Source organism: Marmota marmota, unplaced genomic scaffold (genome assembly GCF_001458135.2).
Source record: "Marmota marmota marmota unplaced genomic scaffold, marMar, whole genome shotgun sequence".
In the NCBI taxonomy this organism is placed as follows: domain Eukaryota; kingdom Metazoa; phylum Chordata; class Mammalia; order Rodentia; family Sciuridae; genus Marmota; species Marmota marmota.
In genome coordinates this window covers 5,995,521-6,015,020 of record NW_026000001.1, presented here as the reverse complement: position 1 = coordinate 6,015,020, position 19,500 = coordinate 5,995,521, and the positions used below count along the sequence as shown (strand labels likewise).

Here is a 19,500-nt window from a genome sequence, read left to right as displayed (position 1 = left end):
GACTTCACTGCCAGGACTGGTGCCACGTGTTGTGTTTCACCCCATATGTGGCACCAAAGAGGTGCTTGTTGAAGAAGAGAAGCAGGCCAGGGGGAGAGACATGAACATGCCTTTGTGATGGAACCAATTGGAAAAGAGGCTCAAGGGCTCTGCTGCCGGGCTGTCCTCAGGCCCAGCAAGACACAGGCTGCACACAGCCAGGCCAAGTGGGGCCCACTCAGCCCTAGGCAAGGAAGGCCCAGTCCATAGCCCCACCTTCCTCTAGCCCCCACTACCATGAATGGGGGCACCCCCAGAGGGGAAGGCCTGCCTATCAGGCCCAGGGTCAGTTCCCATCTACAGAAGGAGCCTCCCAGGGTCCTGCAGACCCCCAATCTAAGGAGTGACCTGCTAGCCACTGTGGGGGTGGGGGGGGTGGGGACAGCCTTGCACTGACCAGGCACAGCCTCAGGCTTTACAGGCCTTTAACTTAGAAAGCCACTGACACCTGGACCCTGGAGACACTCCCAGAAGCAGGCACCTGCCACAGACAGCACTAGTGTGGCCAGGCCAAGGGTGCCCCACAGGTGGGACCACCAGCAGCCCCTGGCACCCTGAGTGTACCAGGTGTACCAAGAAGAGCATATGGCTGCCAGGGCTCCCCACAGCTTGAGTTGGGCATCGGGCCAGAGCCACTCCACGCCTGGTCTGCCCTGGGAGCCTCGCGTGGCTACAGTGGAATGCCATGCGGGAGCCACTAGGCCCTCCACCCTCTGTACCCTCTCCTCACTGAGAGCCCACCACAACCACAACCCAGGACTGGTAATGCCAGGGCTCAACGGTGATGTCAACCACTTCAGGCTGTGGGAAGTGGAAGGCAAGGCAGGACTGGGGGCCAGAGAGCCCTGAGGGGTGGGCTCAGGCTGGGAAGAGGTGGGCTCTGTGCACAGCTAGAAGAGGGGTATGGAACACAGGAGGAACCTAGAGAGCCTGGTCCACCTGGAGAGTGGTGTGGGCAGGGCCAGGTGAGGTCTGAACCACATCCAAGAACATGGGCAGCCCCTGGCAGGACTTATTAGGAGATCTGAGATCACATAGGCCAGGGGACAGGAAAGGTACTAGAAGGTGGGACAGCAGTTTGGGGTGGTGGACAGATAGGCAGCTGGATCTGCAGATACTTAGACATGAGCCTGACAGAGCTGGAGTCAAGTTCCTGACCCCCCCCCCCCACTTAGGTGGCCTTCGTGACCACACTGGAGATGCTCACCACACGTGATGCCTGCTCACCTCCATGGGGAAGCATTAAGCCTACACCTCAACCCTAGCCCACCTAGAGTTGGAGATGGGCAGCCCCGCAGTCACCAGGCAGCAGACTGACGCTCCCAGACTGCTCCTTCCTCAGGCTTGGGGTTCCTCTCCTCAGGTAGCCCCAGTGCAGCTTCCAGGATGGCTGGTGCCTAAGCAGCCCTCACCCAGGAGCACCGCCACACATCTCTATGTGGCCTGTACCACTGGACAAGCTCCCAGGACACCAGAGCTACCCAACCCAAGAAGCCCAGACCATGTGTCAAAGTAGCCACTTCAGAGCCCTGCTGTCACTGACACAAAGCCCATGTGCCCCTCAATGACATGCCAGCCAAATCCACTAACCTTGCCTATATTCCAATTAGTACTGCACCCACAGGCCCTGAGCTCCTAGCTGGCACTGGAAGGGGTAGGGGGCTGGCCTCATGAGGAACGCACCTGGCCAGGCTGTAGGAGCTGCTCCTTGCAGGCCGCGTGGCTGGGAAGAGTGCTCTCAGGAAGAACTCCAGGGCGACCACTGGCCCCAGCTCAGCACGGGAAGCACACCTGGGTGGCTTTTCTGACAGCAGCAGCTCTCCCTGCCTTCCTGAGTTATCAGGAGTCAGAGTAGTCGACAGCTGGGTGGAGAAGAGCACCGCCCACTGCTGGGAGCAGGCACTCCTGAGGGAGGGGTTCGCCTAGCACACCTTGGCACCAGGATCCAGAGGGCAGCAGGTGGAGGTGGGCAAGGACTTTTGTCTGCTCAACCCCAGAGGACCCCCTGGCCCTTTCTCAGTTGCCCAGGAGGCCAGCCATCACCATGATGGGCTGTGCCCTTCCAGTCAGAGGAAAGGCAGCTTTCTGAAGCCCACTTGGCCTCAAAGGCCCCAAACAGCGCCCATACACAGGGTGCTCCACAGCCTGAGGCTCCCAGTACCTATTCGCCCAGTTGCCCCAGTGGCTGTGAACAGATGGCACTGAAGGACCCTGGGTAGTAACAGGACACTCCGCTGTGAATTCTGTCCCACAGCTCCCTTTAGGAAGCACAGGCAGCCCGAGAGTGCACAGGGGTGGAGGCAGCAGAGAACTGGTCCAGGATGACCACAGCAGCACACCCGGGACCCCAGGACACCTCCTGCAGGCCATGGAGCGTCCACCCTCACTGGGCCAAGGGGTGTTGTCTGCACAGTACCTGGGCCAGACCCAAACCCTGCTCCTTGACCACATGCCAGCCCCACAGCAGCTCAGTGAGAGCAGGCAGGATGAGTGTGCGCTGGGTGTGAGGACCAGGTGCAACGCCAAGTGGCTGCTCCAGTCTGATGACTATGTGGACCATGGGCTGACACGCCAGGAGAAGCAAAGAAGTTGCTCCCTGGGACCCTGCATGTGCTGGGCAGCAAGTGACTGTCTGCCACAGGTGCTCTGGTCCCCAACCTGAGCCGGGAGTGGGCCTCGCACAGAACCCCTGGCAGTGAGGGGAGCATGGCACTCACACTCAGGCTGCCTTCCTCTCAAGCCCAGCCTGGCAGGAGAAATGCATCAAAAACAACTGAAAGACGGCGGAGGGCAGCTAGACTTTTATTTGAGTTTTGAAGCTGTTCTCCTCTTGTTTCTTCACTCAAGGAAACACGAACATGCATTTCAGAAACAGACATGCATGCCTGTGAATGTTGGTCCCGGGTCCCAAGTGGCTTCTGAAGCTAGGAGAGCCAGGACAGGACTCAGCAAGACTCCCAGAAAAGGGGCTGGGGATATAGCTCAGTTGGTAGGGAGGTTGCCTTACACGAACAAGGCCCTGAGTTCAATCCCCAGCACCACCAAAAAACAAAACAAGAAAGACTCCCAGAAAGGAAGCAAACAGGGCAAATGAGAGGTCTGCCCAGCATCTGACCAAGGCCTGCCCCCAAAGAAGGCACAGGGTTACACAGAAGAGCAAGCCCCAGGGCAGCCTATACCTGCAGCCCTCGACCTGCCTGGTTATTGCTAACAGATACTCAATCGCGCACTGTCAACGGTGCTTCCAGACCTAGCCAAGACAGACTCCCAGAGCTGGAGGGCTCCAGACCTCTGAGGTCTTGGATTGCAGACCCTGGGAGACAGGGCCATAATCCTTTTTCTCATTTTAAATAGGTAGCAGCTGGCATGATGCTGGCACCTAGGAGAAGCCAAGGCACGGGACATCTACACATCAGAATTACATGCACAGTACCCTTCTGTTTACCGTCTCAATGGCTCCTGCTGACCCTCCAGATGCTGACAGCACACAGTACACATGACAGAGTGGTGGTGAGAAAGGTCCACAACAAACAGGCCCCAATGCCGCCAAGTTTCATCATCAGCATAGGGGCACAGCAGGAGACACCACAAACAGTGCACAAACAGAAAGGAACCTCAACAAGTGGGTAAGGCATTCTCCAGCTCACAATCCACCCCAATTTGTAATTTTTCTCACCAATAAGCCTCCCAGAACAGTATCTGCACCGCACTGCCCAGCCTTGTGTGGACACTTGTGGGCCAGCACACTGCTAAGCTGTGTGTGCTTGTGGGGATATTGTATTCTCTGTGCCCACTGTTTGTTCTTTCTAATGCTCTTTCCCTGCCTCCTCAGCCCGAGACCCCAAGGCCTGGGCAAGTGGTAGCATGCAGGCCTCCCTGCCTGGGCCTGGAGGATCTGCTGAAATGCTGGCCGGTGCCTTCTGCACCTCTTTTCACAACACAGCCACCTGCAAAGGAGCTTCTGTGTGCTGCTGGCCCTGCCCCATCACCCCACCAGAAGTCTGCTTCCTTCTCAGCATTCCCAGCACCTACAGCAATCCTGGGAATGCAGGGGGATGAGTGGGTGGCTGAGCACAGGAGCTGAGACACTCTGATGGCCCACTTCCAGTGCTCCAGCGTGCTCCTGACTTCAGCTCTTCACCCACACGAGTGTCCAGGCCACCGACGGCCTTCCCAGAAGAGGGCTCACCACTGCCAGCCTCAAAGACCAGCCTCCATTGGACTGCTCTCCTCTCATTTTTGTTAAACTGGCACAACAGACAGTTTCCAAATGGCTGGGTGAGCCCCAGGTCCACACATTCAGAAAGAGGCCCCAGTGTGGCTTCTTGCAGCTCAACATGCTTCCATTGCTAAAGCATCAAGGTCCAAGAGGGTAAAAAGAGGAAGTTTCCGAGCATGGGTGCAGAAAGCCCCAAAGCAGAGCCCATGAAACAACTGGATGCCTAAAATGTTAAGCTCAGGATGAGTGGGTGCTGCAGTCCACCTTCAGCTCTCCCAAGCCTGTCTGCCACAGTAGAAAGTGCCCAGTGCTAGGAACAGTTGTAGACAGGCAGAAAGGGAACATGGGGAGAGGAGACTCAGCCCAGGAACAGGAAGACTAAGAGCTCCGTCCTGTACACAGGGGAGCAAGCCACCAAAGCACAGCCCATGCCGGGAAAACTGGTAAGCTGGGCTTCATTGAAGCCAAGAACATTTGTGCTTCCAGACACCATTAAGTAGAAGAGCCACAAATTAGAAGAAATTTGCAAAAAACATAGCTGATAAAAGACATATCCACAACAGATAAAGAACTGCCAAAGTCAAGACTACAAGCCCAGTATAAAAGTAGGCAAAAGCTTTTTAATGGAGATTTCTCCAGAGGTGGAGGAATGGCTAAGAAGCACATGACAAGGTGTCTTACATCATCAGTCATCAGGAAACACAAGTTAAAACTTCAGTGACAGCACTCACACTCTGGACACAGAATCAAGAGGGGCAGTCACCAGGGCCGGGGTACGAGAAGTTGAGGCTCACGTGCTATGGAACAGCAGGTCACAGTTGCTAAGGGCTGGGCGTGGTAGCCACACCTGTCATCCCAGAGATTCGGGAGGCTGAGGCAGGAAGATGGAAAATTCAAGGCCAGTCTTGGCAAATTAATGAGACCCCATCTCAAAATAAGTAAAAAGGCCTGGGAATACAGCTCAGTGGTAGAGCACTCCCGGTTCAATCCCCAGAACAAGATGCCAACGGTTCCCACACCCCCGTGGCCCCATTAAGTCCACTCCAGTTCGAGAGAGAGACACACACAGATTGGACCCTGAGAGCTCCTGGCAGCTTCACTCTCCTTCCTTGAAAGCTGGAAACCACCTGAAGTCCTTTGACAGGTGAAAGGTGAACAAACTGCCTCTCATCCATAAAGAGACCACTTCTCCATAAACACAGCAGCACCAACCACAGTGGGGACCAACGCCAACTGCACCATGCGAAGAAGACGGACACAGAAGGAGGTCCTCTGCCAGTCCCTCTCACTGCAATCCCAGCAGGAACAAAACAGCACGGCTGGAGAGCAAAAGGGTAGCACCGGGGGTGGGACGTGGGGACTGACGTGCCACGCAGTGACTGCAGAGGGGGCACGCGGCTACACGTCTGTCAGAACGCGCCAAGGCAGAAGGCCTACCGTGCCAAAGCTTACTAAACACATGTGATGACTCTTAAGTAAGCCAAGTCACATGCACAGAGCACCCCACTCAAGGAGCCTGACTGCACCTGCCACCAGGGAGAGCCTGGGGACCACGGGAGTAGAGGCAACACTGAGCATCCATGCAAAGTCCCCAACAGGCAAGGCAGTCCCTGGCACTGGACCAACAGAGCCAGCTCCTCTGGGGCTGAGAAGGGTCATGGGTGTGGCTGGTCTTCTGCCATGGGTGCTGTGTGTTCACTGGTGAGAACCACAGACAGGCACACTGAGAACAGCTCTCCTGTGTGTGCTTGGTCCTACACAATCCAACCCTCAAAAATAGAACGTTCAAAAACATGAACAAGAAGAGGGTGACAACTCAATTTGTGAGGTTTCATATTTACACTGGACACAGTTACAGGGTTTGTTACTTTCTCAATTGTTATTTGTTTATCTATTTATTTATTTTAGTTAAGGATGGACCTTGATTTTGTTTATTTACTTTATGTGGTGCTGAGGCTCGAACCCAGTGCCTCACACATGCTGGGCAAGTGCTCCACCACTGAGCCCCAGCCCCAGCCCCAGCCCCAGCCCCTCTCAATTGCTTTGTACATGGGTGACTTTACAACACCCAATAGCTCTGCTCTGTCTTCAGACAGAACGGAAGTTGCCAGGGACAGGCCCCAGGCTCCCCAGACACCCAGTAACTTCAGTCAGGCTCTGCCCTGGAAGACGAAATGCCACTACTCCATTAATGGAAATGGCCTGGAAGACCTGAGAAAGGCCCCTTTTGCTTGCCAGCGTCAAGGCAGTCAATGCCACATGGGTCTCCATGTGGACCACAGAGACAAAAAAAAAAAACAGAGCTGCCACACAAGCAAGACCAGGCTGGAGTCATGGACAGCACCTGAGGACTCAACCGTCCTTCAGCATCCTGAATCCAGAGGAAAACATGTCTGCTGAGAGCTGGGGAGTGGGCAGGTTCCCAGCCCCCGAGTCCACAGGTTGTTGCACACTATCTGACCCTCTGTGCAGGCAACTGGCACTGGAGGCTTTGCCCTTGGCCACCGGGGGAAAGATACATGTGGAAGGGAGGCATCCACCCCCTTCTCTCCTACACTGAGGGCCAGAGAGGAAGGAACAAAGAAGAAAAAACTGTCGTGAACTTTACTCCTAAGTCCACCACTGCTCCCACGAGCAGCCAACAACACCTGAAACGCAACACCTGCTTCCCTTGTACGTAGACCCCAAGGAAGACGGGGATAGTAATACCCTCTCTTTCAAGTTGCAAGGGGCCTATCCTCCACAGCTGTCTCCCCAGGAGCTGGGCAGGCTATACAGATGCAGAATGTGGAAAGGCAATGAGCCAGGGCACCCAAGATAACAGCAGGCACACAGGAGCCCCCTGCATGCCCTGCCCACTGGTACAACACACCTACCACACAGCCGCAGTCTGCAGGAAGTCAGGGAAGATCCTTAGGCAGCAAGCCCAGGCCTTGCAAAGGCCAGGCTGGACACCCACTGTCCGGCTGAGGTGAGGGTGAGCAGGCTGAAGCTGTGTAGAAAGAGCTGTCTGGAAAAACTGAATGGGCAGAGGGAGATGGGCTGCAGTCCACACCAGGGCCAGAACCAGAATTTCAGCACAAATTTAGAAGACAGAGAAACGCACAACCACCCCACACCAGGCCTTCTGTCTGGGGTTCATGTCAAATCAAACTCCAAATTATTAAGGCAGCTAGTGCAGCTTACCTAGTCTTCTTTGCCTGGCTCCAGAGGAGGACTGCAGAAGAAGCAGCAGGGTCCAGGGGCCTCAGTACCCCTTCCCTCCCATAACCTTAGGTTCTTCCAGGATGGGCAAGGAGATGTGAGTGGGGGTTCATTTTCATGGTCTAGACACATCCATGTGCCAGGGAGGTGGAGCATGAGCCCCACACTCACCTGCACAGAGTCCCAGGTGGGCCACACATGTGGAGGTCAAACAAGCACAGTGCTCACTAGGCTTGGGAGTTCACAGGGCTCCAAGGCAGGTCCACGGCAGCAGGGGACTTTGTGACCCTGCCTGTCATCAACTCCAACACCCTGCTTCACCAAGCTGCTCGAGCAGAGGAAAGGGCAATGGCAGGCTCTGCCAAGCCACCCCGCCCTGCCTGACTGGTATAAAAACCTCAGCTGCAAAATTTATCCCAGGCCAGTCCCACAGGACTGGAGCCTCACATGGGTGGGAGGCAGAGGCTGTGAGGACAGCACAATGGAGCAGAGCTCACAGGAGCTGGCCCACCCACGGGCTGGGCTGCGAGGCCTCCCAGTGCCACCCTCCATGTTATGAGCTAGGCAAGGGTCTCCCACAGCAGCCGTATGGAAAGTGATCTAACAGAAAAACTGGAAATCAATGAAAGAACCTCTCATGGAGACGCCAGTGGGAAAGGACAGGATGTTCTGCCAAGAGGGCTGGAGAGGTCTCCACACAGAGCTCCCCACAGAGGGTCAAGGGTCTAGGAATACCATCTGCCACAGGTCAGGGAAGAAACCAGGGCCACTTCTGCAGAACTACAGCCTGGCCTCAGGAACGCAGGAGGCACAGCCCTGGCAGGGCAGCCTCTCGTGCACGCCTACAAAGCACACAGTTTGTCCCGCCACAGCCAGGAGTGTGCCAGGGCTGTGACACCGCAAGACATGAGTCACCAGCCAGAGCAGGCCCCAGATCAATACCAACCACATCACTGGTCAGCACCTGGCACTGTCCTTGCCCTGCTGTAGATGCCTGGTGAGGGACACGGCCAGGGTAGACCCCAGGCCTGGTCAGGCTGTACAGAGGAAGAAGAGGCAAACAAGCAGGCAGGAGGCTGGCCAACCCAGCTGGGAGCCCAGACAGCAGCCCCTCCAAGGCACAGTCCTCTCTAATTGGAAATGCTGCTTTTGTCTCTGAAGTTGGAGGGACGGTGTCAGAACCCGCAGGCCACACATTCCAAGGGTGAGAGAAAGTCAAAGGAAAGCAGTGCAGGAGGCGCAGCAGCCACCCTCTAGATTCCTAAAGGGTGGCCCAGTGACCGAGAGGACAGGGCTTGCAGAGAAGCTCAGCACGAAGCACCCACAGAAACAAAAGGGACCAAAGAAGACCATCTGCTGCCCCACCAGGGGCCTGAGCCTGACCCAGCACCCCAGTGAGTGCATGGCAAGTCAGCTGCATGGCCGTCTCACTGAGCCTGGCCCAGCTCCGGCCCTCAGCCTAAGCTTGCTGAGGACACTTTTGGACTCAAATCTCCAGGCCTATCTTGATCCACTTTCTGTTGCCATAACAGAATACCAGGAGCTGGGTAATTTATACTAAGCAGATTTACTCAGCCTCTGGTTCTGAAGGCTGGGGAGCATGGCACCAGCACCTGGAGAGGGCCTCTGAGCTGCCCCATCCCATGGCAGAAGGATGAGGGCAAGGGAGGACAAGAGGAAGCAGGAGGGGACAGAGCTGCTGTTAGGACAAACCCACTCTTACAATAATGCCATTAACCCTCCCAGAGGGCAGAGCCCTCACCTCTTTAAGGACCACCCCCTAGCACTGTCACACTGGGGGCCAAGTTCCCGTGAGCTTTGGAGGCACACTTGAACCCCAGCAGCCTCCATCCACTCTAATGGCTCACAGGCTCCGGAAGGCCACCTAGGCCTATGACCTGTACACACGACCCTCCAAACAGCCCTCATCCCAGAACGCTCCCCTCACCTCCACCTGCCATTCCTCCAGCCAATCTGCCCACCCTCTCTTGGGGTTCTGTGGGCTCAGTGGGAGCAGGAAGTGTGGCTGCTGTCTTCTGCTGGGTCCTGGGGAACCAGCCCAGGCCAGCAGCTGTGCAACCCACATGTGAATGAGGGCCTCATACACAGAAGGTACCTGCGAATCAATACCAGAGAAATGACCACCACACCAAAGAAAGGGGTAATGGGCAAGGAGAAAAGGTCCCAGAAGGGAGAACCACAAGGTCAACGAGCACAAGAAAAGAAGGCTGAGGTCTAGACGATGGCTGCCACCTCTTCCCACAGCAGCAGGCACAGAAGTAGTAGCACCCTGCCCAAGGGCTGCCTCACAGAATGTTCCAGAAGGCAGGAACTGAAGGTCCTTCAGTGGGAAAGTCTAACTTTCGCAACTGATCACAGACACGCAGCCGAGAATGGCTATAAAGAAGGAGAGGACGAAGCTCCACGCACAGGATGACCTCGCTGAGGTAAAGGCCCGTGCCCACAGGGAGCAGGCCAGACAGAGCACAGTGTGGACAGTCTGGGTGCGGGTGGCCTGGAGGGCACAGTGGAGGGCACTGTGGGGAGCCTGGAGGTGGGTTTCGCTTTCCTTGATGGATTTTCCGTGATGCACACTGGGGCATAATGAAATTTGACACAGGTTTTACTTTCTTTGTACGTGCGTGGATTACTGCAATTTCTCATAAAAATACATCATCACTGTAATCAGAAGGAAATAATAGTTTAATTCTGAAGAGAGAGATGAAAAGGCCTAGAAATAAAATGCCAATAGTAGTCTTTTTTCCTGGTTCCAAATTCCAGTAAGCTTGCTGTTATAATTGAAAGATAAAATTTAATCCCTATATCCTAAAATAGATTTGAAAATTAGCAAAACTTTTGGTCGTCTGCTAAAAAGTCAGACATACACTCACCATGCCATCTAGCAATCCCCTCCTCACTGTTAACCCTCCAGAAAAGGAAACATATCTATTTCTTGAGAAATGGATTTGCCAGCAGGTGACTGAAGGAACTATGGTCAGTATAGCTGAAAAGTGGACACTCAAGTGTCCACAGCCAGAGAGCATGCAGCCTGCCCTGGCCACCTACAAGGGGTGGCTCTCTGAAGCAGGAGGAGCCTACCCTGGCCTATAACCACATGGCTGGCTCAGGGGGAGTAAGAAGACAGGCGTGGTGTGCACAAGAGCCCTGGGCTCACAACAGGAACAGCCGCTGTCCCTGAGTGCAGAGAGCCGCCAGGTGGTGCTGGGGCAGGTGAGAGACTCACGGGGAATGGACACGTCCCAGGGTTACTCGCACAATCCCACACACTTACTGAACTGTGTCTGGAAACTGGGGGTTTTTGTGGCTGTGTAAATGACATCTTTTTTTTTTTTAAAGAGAGAGAATTTTTAATATTTATTTATTTATTTTTTTAAAGTTTTCGGTGGAGACAACATCTTTCTTTGTATGTGGTGCCGAGGATCGAACCCGGGCCGCACACATGCCAGGCAAGCGCGCTACTGCTTGAGCCACATCCCCAGCCTGTAATGACATCTTAATCGGCAGCTTGCTTTCTCTCTCTCTCTCTCTCTCTCACACACACACCTTTGCAACCCAATCCCCAAACTGCCAAGACCAGAGTGGCCCTGACTGCTGGGAAGACAAGGCGAGGCAACCCAGGCTGCAGCAGCCTGCCCCCATCAGGGGAGCCCCTGGCCCACTAGCACACCACCCACCCGAGCCTGGTTCATGAGAGAATACAAGAGTGTGGGTGAGTTCCTTTCATTTCTCGTTTTTTTCTCCTCCAAATGTCGTGTGTGTGTGTGTGTGTGTGTGTGTGTGTAATAGATGGACACAACAGCTTTATTTATTTATGTGGTGCTGAGGATTGAACCCAGTGCCTCACACGTGCTAGGCAGGTGCCCCAGCACTGAGCCCAGCCCCAGGCCCCAAATGTCTTTTGAAGGCACGCATTATGTGTGTAAAGAGGAAAGATGCATGGGCTGGGGATGTGGCTCAAGCGGTAACGGGCCTGCCTGGCATGTGCGGGGCGCTGGGTTCGATCCTCAGCACCACATAAAAATAAAATAAAAGATGTTGTGTCCACTGAAAACTGAAAAATAAATATTAAAAAATTCTCACTCTTAAAAAAAAAAAAAAAAAAGAGGAAAGATGCAAAGCCTCGGGAGGGACAGCACATGGGGAGCGCTCCTTACCTCACTGGCAGCCATCAACAGGCCTAGCTGTGCTATTCATGGGAACACAGGTTAACAGGGCCTTTCTGAAACCTGGAGCCAGGTCACAACCATCAGGGAAATTAAAGCTACAAGGACAAGCCCCAATCAAGGTGCCTGAGGAGGAGACCTCCCTCTGAAACGAGCTCCAACAGTCCCCTAGCATTTTCCAAACGGTCTCTCAGGGTGATCCCAGAATAAAAGTCTCATCTGAGAGTCTTCACGGCTGGTGCCGAGAGGCAGACCCCAGCAAGCCACGCCCTGCTGCCAGCTGCCTCTGAGTTCCTCCTTCTCCACATCATTACACCTTCTGTCTCTCCACACTGGCCTCCACAGAAGCTTCCAGAAGGGGACTCAAGGCAGGTATCTTTATTTCACCCTCACAGCTCATGCACTGGCCACTGAAGTCAATGCTGGAAATCTTCCTCAGACAGCACGTCAAAGGCTGTCTCAGTTTCCGTGCTGGAATTTGAATTCTTACTCTTGTTCAAGCAGATATGCCCTGGTTCTGTCTTGCTTTTCCTCTATGGAAATTTTCAGAACGCTTTTTCACTCCTGGTGTCCTGCCATGTCACGATTATGTGTCTTTCCTTCACTGAGCTGGACGATGGGCAGCCTAGTCAACCTGCGGCCACCTCCGGTGACTCTAGAGAACGGCTGTGCCCGCTCCTCGCACCTCTTCTCGCGGCCCCTGGCCTCATCTTTGCTCTCCAGGATCCCTGCCTGCCAATTTTGCTCGCTTGCTCCACCTGCTGGGAAGCGTGCCTGACTTCATCTTCCACGATCTTCAGAGCCCAGCACCCTCCCAGCACTCGGCACAGCTGTGTTCTTCCTTCTCAAGGTGCTCCGCAGCCCAAAGGTTCTGGGTAGACCAAAGATGGCTCTGTATTCCTCTGGTGCCTACAGCTGGCTCAGACTCTATCATGTGCAGGCACTCCCCAAAACACCTTGATCCCCAGCCCACCCATGTGACGGACACGCTTCGTGCAAAGGGGCCTCACAGGAGGCCATCTGGCTCTAGGGCAGGAGACGTGTCCCCTCCCGCCATGTCAGACCCCACTCTCTTACTAGAGGGCAGATGCAGGAGCTAGGGTCCTAAGGACCAAAAGTGGGAGGGCTGTGGGCAGGGGAGGTGGAACATCCTCCAGGTTTGATTTGCATGGTGGTGACCCCCACTGGGCCTGGTGTCCAGGACAAACCACTGACTCAAACTCGTCCATAGGTCGGGTCCTCCTGCTTCTCACATCTACATCCAGAGCACCAGTAAGCTCCTCCTCAGAGGCGCAGGCCACACCCACCATGGGCTCATTCTATAGCTCTGCAGCGGATGGCCTCTGCTGGCTCAGCCCAGTGAGTCTGCGTTTCACACACTGGACATCCAGCTCTCCAGCTTCCTCGATCACTGGCTGCTGTCTTCTCTCCCTCCTTCTTTCCTGCAGTTTCTGGCAGACCAGGAGAAGGTCCCATACACTGCAGTCCACCCTCTGCCCAGGACAGAAAGAGGATGCACCATGTGATGTGAGCAGCGGAAGCCATGTGGGCCCACTAGTTCTCACCCTCAAGGTCCCATACAACTGCCAACAGACGCCCACAACCACTTCTCCACTTGCACAGCAGGCAGCTAGTGAGGAAGCCACACTCCATGGCAGGAAACCTGGGCTGCAGCCCCTTATCCAGCACCCCTGCTGGGGCCCCATGGAGCACAGACTCGAGTCTGTTGGCATGGGCAGGATGTCCTATCCCAGCTCAGGTGGACTCTTGGGCCTATGTGGTGGGTGGGCAGGTGGCAGGCAGGCTCCATACCTGCCCCGACTCCCAGTCAGCAGGTGGGCCCTAGGCGGAGCCTCCCATGGCACGTACCTATGCAGTCGAAGGCCACGGTCTTCCCCCAACCCAGAAGGTTGAAGATTGCCTATCCTAAGCCATGGCCACACTCAAGTCCTGACTCAAGGTTTCAGAACGGACACACCATTTCCAAGGTGGTGTCAGAGACCAGGGACCACAGACCTGGCACCCAGCTGGGCTCTCAATCCAGAGCCCAGGGTATGGGTGGCAAACTCAGTGTGTCCTGCACATGACAGGAAGGGCACAGCAAACCTGGACGCTGGAGACAAGGGGCTAGTGCGGGCCCTCTTGCCTTCCTCACACTGCTTGGACAGGATACCCTGTGCAAAATGCTACGACAACTGAGCAGCCTGTGATTCACACAGCCCCACCCTTCCAGTGGACAGCCATGGGGTCCCCAGTACTGGTAGTGATCTGGCTCCAGCCCAGGGCTCCTGCGTGAGTGAGCAGCAGTGGATAAACTATGAATGGGGTTGCTATCTACATATGGGACCTTGAACTCAGGTCAACCACAGAGCACAATCAGGGTCCCCCTGCAGAGGAGGGAACCTAATGCCATTCCAGAATATGCTAGGCACAGAGCCAGGAGGGATGGAAGTTTGGGGATGCAGGGATGGCCACAGTTTACTGGAAACCTTCAAACAAAATTCCAGCACTGCAGGTGGGAGTCAAAACAAATAAGGCCAGAGTAGTCCAAAGAAGACAATATCATTTGTACCTGCTGGACAGTCAGAAATGAAATGCTGATCCCCTAGCCATCAGTCCAGGTGAGCACTCAGGCCTTCACCACTGCTGGGGCAGAGGTGCAGACCCGGAGCCTGGTTATGCAGGCACACAGTGCAAACACCTCGTGGCAGTGGCTGCATGGTACTAGACCTCACTCCAGCTCCCCTCGAGGCATTCCACTTGCTCAAGTCACGGTGACCCTTTTCTCATCTTCTCTCGCTGACCGCGCAATGTGGCAGGGATAGCCTCTCCACACAAAGGGAGTCATACTCAAGTGGCCAGGCTGTAGTGGCTACCCCTTACACCTGCCTGGGTGGTCAGTTGCACCCCCTTAGAGAGATGGAACCCACCTACACACAGCTACATCACCCAGGCAGAAAAGAAACAGTGGCTGGTCCTTGTTTTCTCCTCTCCCTGGTGGGTCCCGCATGGGCACAGGCTGCCCTGGTCTGGGCCCGTGTGCTCCACTGCTATGGAGACATGCTGGGAAGACACAAATCTGGTCAAGCAGAGCCCCTGAAGGTGGCTGCCTCAGCTCCTTCTGAGGCATCTGAACCCTGTGGTCCTAGGCTCAGGGCTGGCTCACCCCACACTTGGCCTTCACTTGTCTTGGGAAGTTCCACCTCTGGCTTACCTCCCTCCTCCACCTCCCAAGCCTCACTGATTCAGGAGCACATCTTTAGATCACCCCACACCCCCATCAGGGTACCCATTTTCAGGGAGGTCTAATGACGGGCCCAAGGCCTCATTGTCTTGCCATCTGTCTGCTGCACGCTTCACTCAAAACCCATGTGATGGACATCCACTTCCCCAGTAGGAGCACTGAGGATGGGTGCGCCTCTGCACTGAGGCCCAGGCTGGCATGCAGGCAGCAAGGAGCATCCTGGCCAGGGCCACCTCACAGACTCCAGGCAGCAGCAGGGAGCCTGGGCCAGGCTGAAGGAGACACCAGAGAAGGACCCAGTATAGCACCTGTGTGGCATGCTGTGGTGGTCATGAAATGCACCCTAGATCCCAGTGCATGTCACTACCCTGGGCCAAGCAGCCAGCCCTGCCACCAGAAAGCTGGCATTCCCAGGGGCAGAGACAGCATACGGAGAACTCAGTGGATTTCAGCTTATACTTGCTATGGAAAAGCATGTGAAGGAAAGGTGGAGAGACAGGCACCATGACACGTGCCTGCCATCTCAGCTACTAGGAGTGCAAGTTCAAGGCCAGCCTGGACAGCTCAGTGAGACCCTGTCTGAAAAATAAATAAAAAAGGCTCAGTGGTAGAGCCTCTGCCAAAAAAAGGGCGGGACAGGGAGAGGTGACCAGGGCAGAAGGAGTGTCCACCAGAAGTGGGAAGTCAGGGAAACCTCTCTGGGAAGGGGACATCAGCACCAAACCTGAGGAATGGGAAGGCACAAGCAGGCTGAGGCCCCAGGGCATAAAGGAGAGCAGAAGGATGGGGAGACTTGAGAGCCATGCACGGGGCAAAACCCAAACACACAAGGAACTCGCAGAAGTCGAGAGCAAAAATTAACTCAATTTAAAAATGGGCCTAAGGTGACATTTTTCCAAAGAGGAGGAAGATGAGGATGAGGAATGGCACCTCAATATTTTTACTGGGCAAGCAGAAGCTCTGTCCCATGAGCCCTGTTGGACAAATAGGCCTAGAAACAGTGGCTCACCCCAGGCACCAGGCACCCAGCACCTGGAACATAGACACTAAGACCATTTCCCATGACCAGCAACCAGCACAGCTCAGTTCTAGACACAGGGCAGCAGGGGGCACAGACAAACCTGGGCCACACTGTCACAGCAGAGATGACAGGACCGTTCTAGGGCCCAGCAAGCCAGGGCCCCAGCCAGGACAACGTGCTCACTGGCTGACCAGGACAGCTCCAATCCATGAATGCACATGCACACCTTAATGCTCATCAGGTACTTCTAGAGGACCACAGGGATCAGTGAACTAAAAGGGAAAGGATCGAGCACCTGCCCTGATTTTTGTGGGTTGATCAGCAGCCAGCAGGAAGTAATTCCTTTTCAGAGACACCTTCCAGCTAATAAGGAAGAAAGACAAGGAGAATGTCATGCCACCATGAGCAGGTTCCAGTGACTCCAGGGCTCTGGCAGAGGGCAACGACTCACACTGTCCCCAGAAGAGGTGGCCCATCTCATACCGAGGAAGCACCCACACTTGTGAAGAGCTCTGGGTCTTGTCAAAGTACAGGCCCATGTAAGTCCAGGGACAGAGAGACGTGGTGAAGAGCACAGTCCAGATGGGGCGAAACACGGGCATGACCTGGCTTCCTCCACAGAAAAGCACAAGGAAAGAGCCCACAGCTCAGGAGGGCCTGGCGGCAGCACAGGCAACACAAGGCAGCTGCAACCTGGAGCTGAATGTGGGTCTCCACTGGAACAGACTGAGGGAGGGAGCAAGCAGAGCTGAGCAGTCACCTGGAAGGGAGGGAGGAGGCAGGGACGGGCCTTACACTGCCAGAACACCTTGACACAAGCTCTCCTGAACCCCAGGACACCATGCGATGAATCTCACGCCGCCAACACAGTCACACATCCTCCAGACCCAGTGGCGCCACCCTGCCTGCACTGTCCTCAGAGCCAGCCGCACAGATGAGGTCACTGCCACTTCCTTCCTTCCTCACAAGCCACTTCAACACACAAAAAAACAGCCCTTCCAAGACTCCTGTCACCACCCTCCAGACACCCACGACACCATCCAGGGCCAGGCCCTCCATGTTTCTGGAAATAGCCAAAGAGTCTGCTTCTCGTGGATGAATGAGATGGTGCCAATTCTGGGAGAAGTGCTTCTCCCTCTGCAGTGGTGCACACATGGGTGCACCCATATGGACAGAGACAGGGCTATCAGTGCTCCCAGGTGACAAAGTTGGTGGTGGGCAAGCAGAAGCTCTGCCCCATGAGTGTGCCTGGGGCAGTTCTGGATGCCAGGAAACCTGGAAGGCTCCTCAAGCTCAGATGGGCAGCTGGCCCCGGCCACAGAGTTGTGGGCCAAGAGCATCTTTCTAAGGCCTTGCTATGCCTTTTGCTCCCAGGAGGGACTCTGCTACAGGGGATGCTGACACAATGGCAGGCCACAACACCCAGGTCTCAAGCTGTGCAGAGTCAGACTCACAGCAGGTTTCCCACAAAGGGAACCACTAGGGTCCTCAGAGGCCCCTGGCTATGCACATGCCTGCATGAGACAGGACTGGAGGACTCAGCATGGGACAGGGTGGGGGGGTTAAGGTGGGAGCCGGTGTCTGGTGCCTGGCTAAAGAAGGGAGGATGAGACAGGGCAGATGTACAACCCACCTCCACCCCAGGAGAGGAGAAGGGATCAAGAAATGAGTAAACCCAGGAGGAGCCCCATTTTCCTTCCTTCCAGCCCAGCCCAGAATGCACAACCATCAGACCACAGTGCCAGTGACCAAGTGCCCAGGCTCCAGGCTGGGGCAACTCGGGGAAGTGAAAGATGTGCCTGCTCACTCCCTCTCCAGGAGAAGAAAAACAGAATGAATGAAAACCTGTGTCCAAGCCTGGCCCAGGAGGCGAGGTGGGTCCTGGGAACACTGTGTAAAGGGAGACTTGTGCCAGGCGCTGCACTCTAGATGGGACTCCCTTTCAGCCACAGCTGCTCCCAGAATCTGGCATGGCCTGTCCCATCATACATTGGACAGACTCTCAGGGTGTGGGAGGTAGAAGTGGCCAGAGTGGCATTATTGCTTGTCTGCTCTGCCCAAGCAGGTCTGCATCCCTCTCACCAGCATGGTGACCACAGGGAAGTGTCTGATCAGGAGGGGCAGGGCAAGGGGCAGTGCCAGTGGGGAGGTGCCATGGTCCCAAGCTGCTCTCGCACAGCATGCCTGCTACAGGCCGCAGCTCCTCTTACAATGTGGTCTCTTTGGTGCCCTGGGACACCAGTCATGCTTAACCTCTGCGGAGGGTTCCTGCCAGGGCCATTTCCTCAACTCCTCCTCTCCTTCACAAGGATGCATGAAGAAAGCAGCCTCAGGAATCAACTGCCAAGGCCAGACCCAGGAGCCATGTGCACAAAGTCTAGCTACTGGAGCCTGCCCAGCTCCCCTGGACATGCTGGGGGGCTCCTCCAAACAAGTGGCTAGGCAGAACCTCCTACCAGATGTCCTAAGCTATAGGCAAGCTATGCACATGGGAAGGGCCCTTTTTGCATCTCTGGGGTGCCAGCCAGAACTGGGGAAAGGCATGTGAGGCCAGGGGCATCAGTGCCCATGTCCACGTAGTTCTCCATCCTCACTGAGCACTCATCCACTGGGCACCAGCCCCAGTGAAACCCTGGGACATGGAACCCAAGAACTAACTGGCCTTGCTTCCCAGGGGAAGGCCAGCACATGGAGCCCAGGAGAAAGCAGAGCTGTTACAGGCAAATACTACATTGGGAGGACACCCAGCGTGTAGCTGGATGGGAATGAGAGGTAGGGATATGAATCTGAGTCCTTTCTTGGCAGCCTCTGGCCACCCAAGTAGAAGAGCAGAGAAGAAGGACTCTGGTACTGGCCAGAGACATGGGATATAGGTCAGAGGGACAAGCCACTACTGGGGAAGGGTAAGCCCTGGAACCTGTGAGGTACGTCTAACTGTTGCCAGGCTGGGGAAACCTGAAGACTGGCGTGAACTCCATGGCATAATAAGACGTCACACCAAAACCAGGAGTTTAGGAAGAGACTGGGCTGCTCTAGAAACTGAGGTCGGCACTTCCATCTCTTAGTCAAAGCGGGTTCAGCACAACTGTCAAAATTGGCAACGCAGGGCGGAGCCCTGACTCCAACAGGCAGCAAGGAGACTGCCGCCCTGTGGACAGCTCAGAGCCAGGCGCCACTGAGCTGGCAGAGAGGAAGGGCAAGTCCTGACTCGCTCCCACTCACAAAGGCTGCTTCTGGAGCCTCTCCCAGAGAAGCCTGGTTTGTGATGGTTACGTCCAGGTGCATTTATCTGGGGGCTACCTATGGCTTCAGGGCCTTCTCTGCACTGAACCAGGGTCAGTTGCAGTCACCAAGCTCCTTGAGCATCTTCTCTCTTTCCTCAGTCCCACTGTCTTCCCATCGCCAAGGAAGGAGCCATCCCATGGTCTCAGACACTGGCCTGTTAGTGTGCCTCAAGGTGAGTGGGGCCTCCAGAGAGCAGCGCTGCCCCTGCCCCTTAGGCCACCATTTAGGGACATGCACTGAGGTGCTAACCCTCAGGCTAGCAGGATTGGGAACTGATGGCCCTCTTCCTCCCTCCATTTCCCCA

At 55.3% G+C, this 19,500-nt stretch overlaps 1 protein-coding gene and 1 long non-coding RNA gene across 4 annotated transcripts in view; both read right to left on the bottom strand.

The window, feature by feature from the left end:
* The window catches only part of Mob2 (MOB kinase activator 2), a 58,804-nt gene that overhangs the window by 22,737 nt on the left and 16,567 nt on the right, over window positions 1–19,500 (bottom strand). The window lies entirely within an intron of this gene.
* Window positions 3,852–18,357, bottom strand: LOC125618114. Its single transcript, XR_007349357.1, has 3 exons — window positions 12,332–18,357; window positions 9,369–9,374; window positions 3,852–3,863 (listed from the first exon to the last, which is right to left on the bottom strand). It is a non-coding gene; the product is annotated as an uncharacterized LOC125618114 (long non-coding RNA).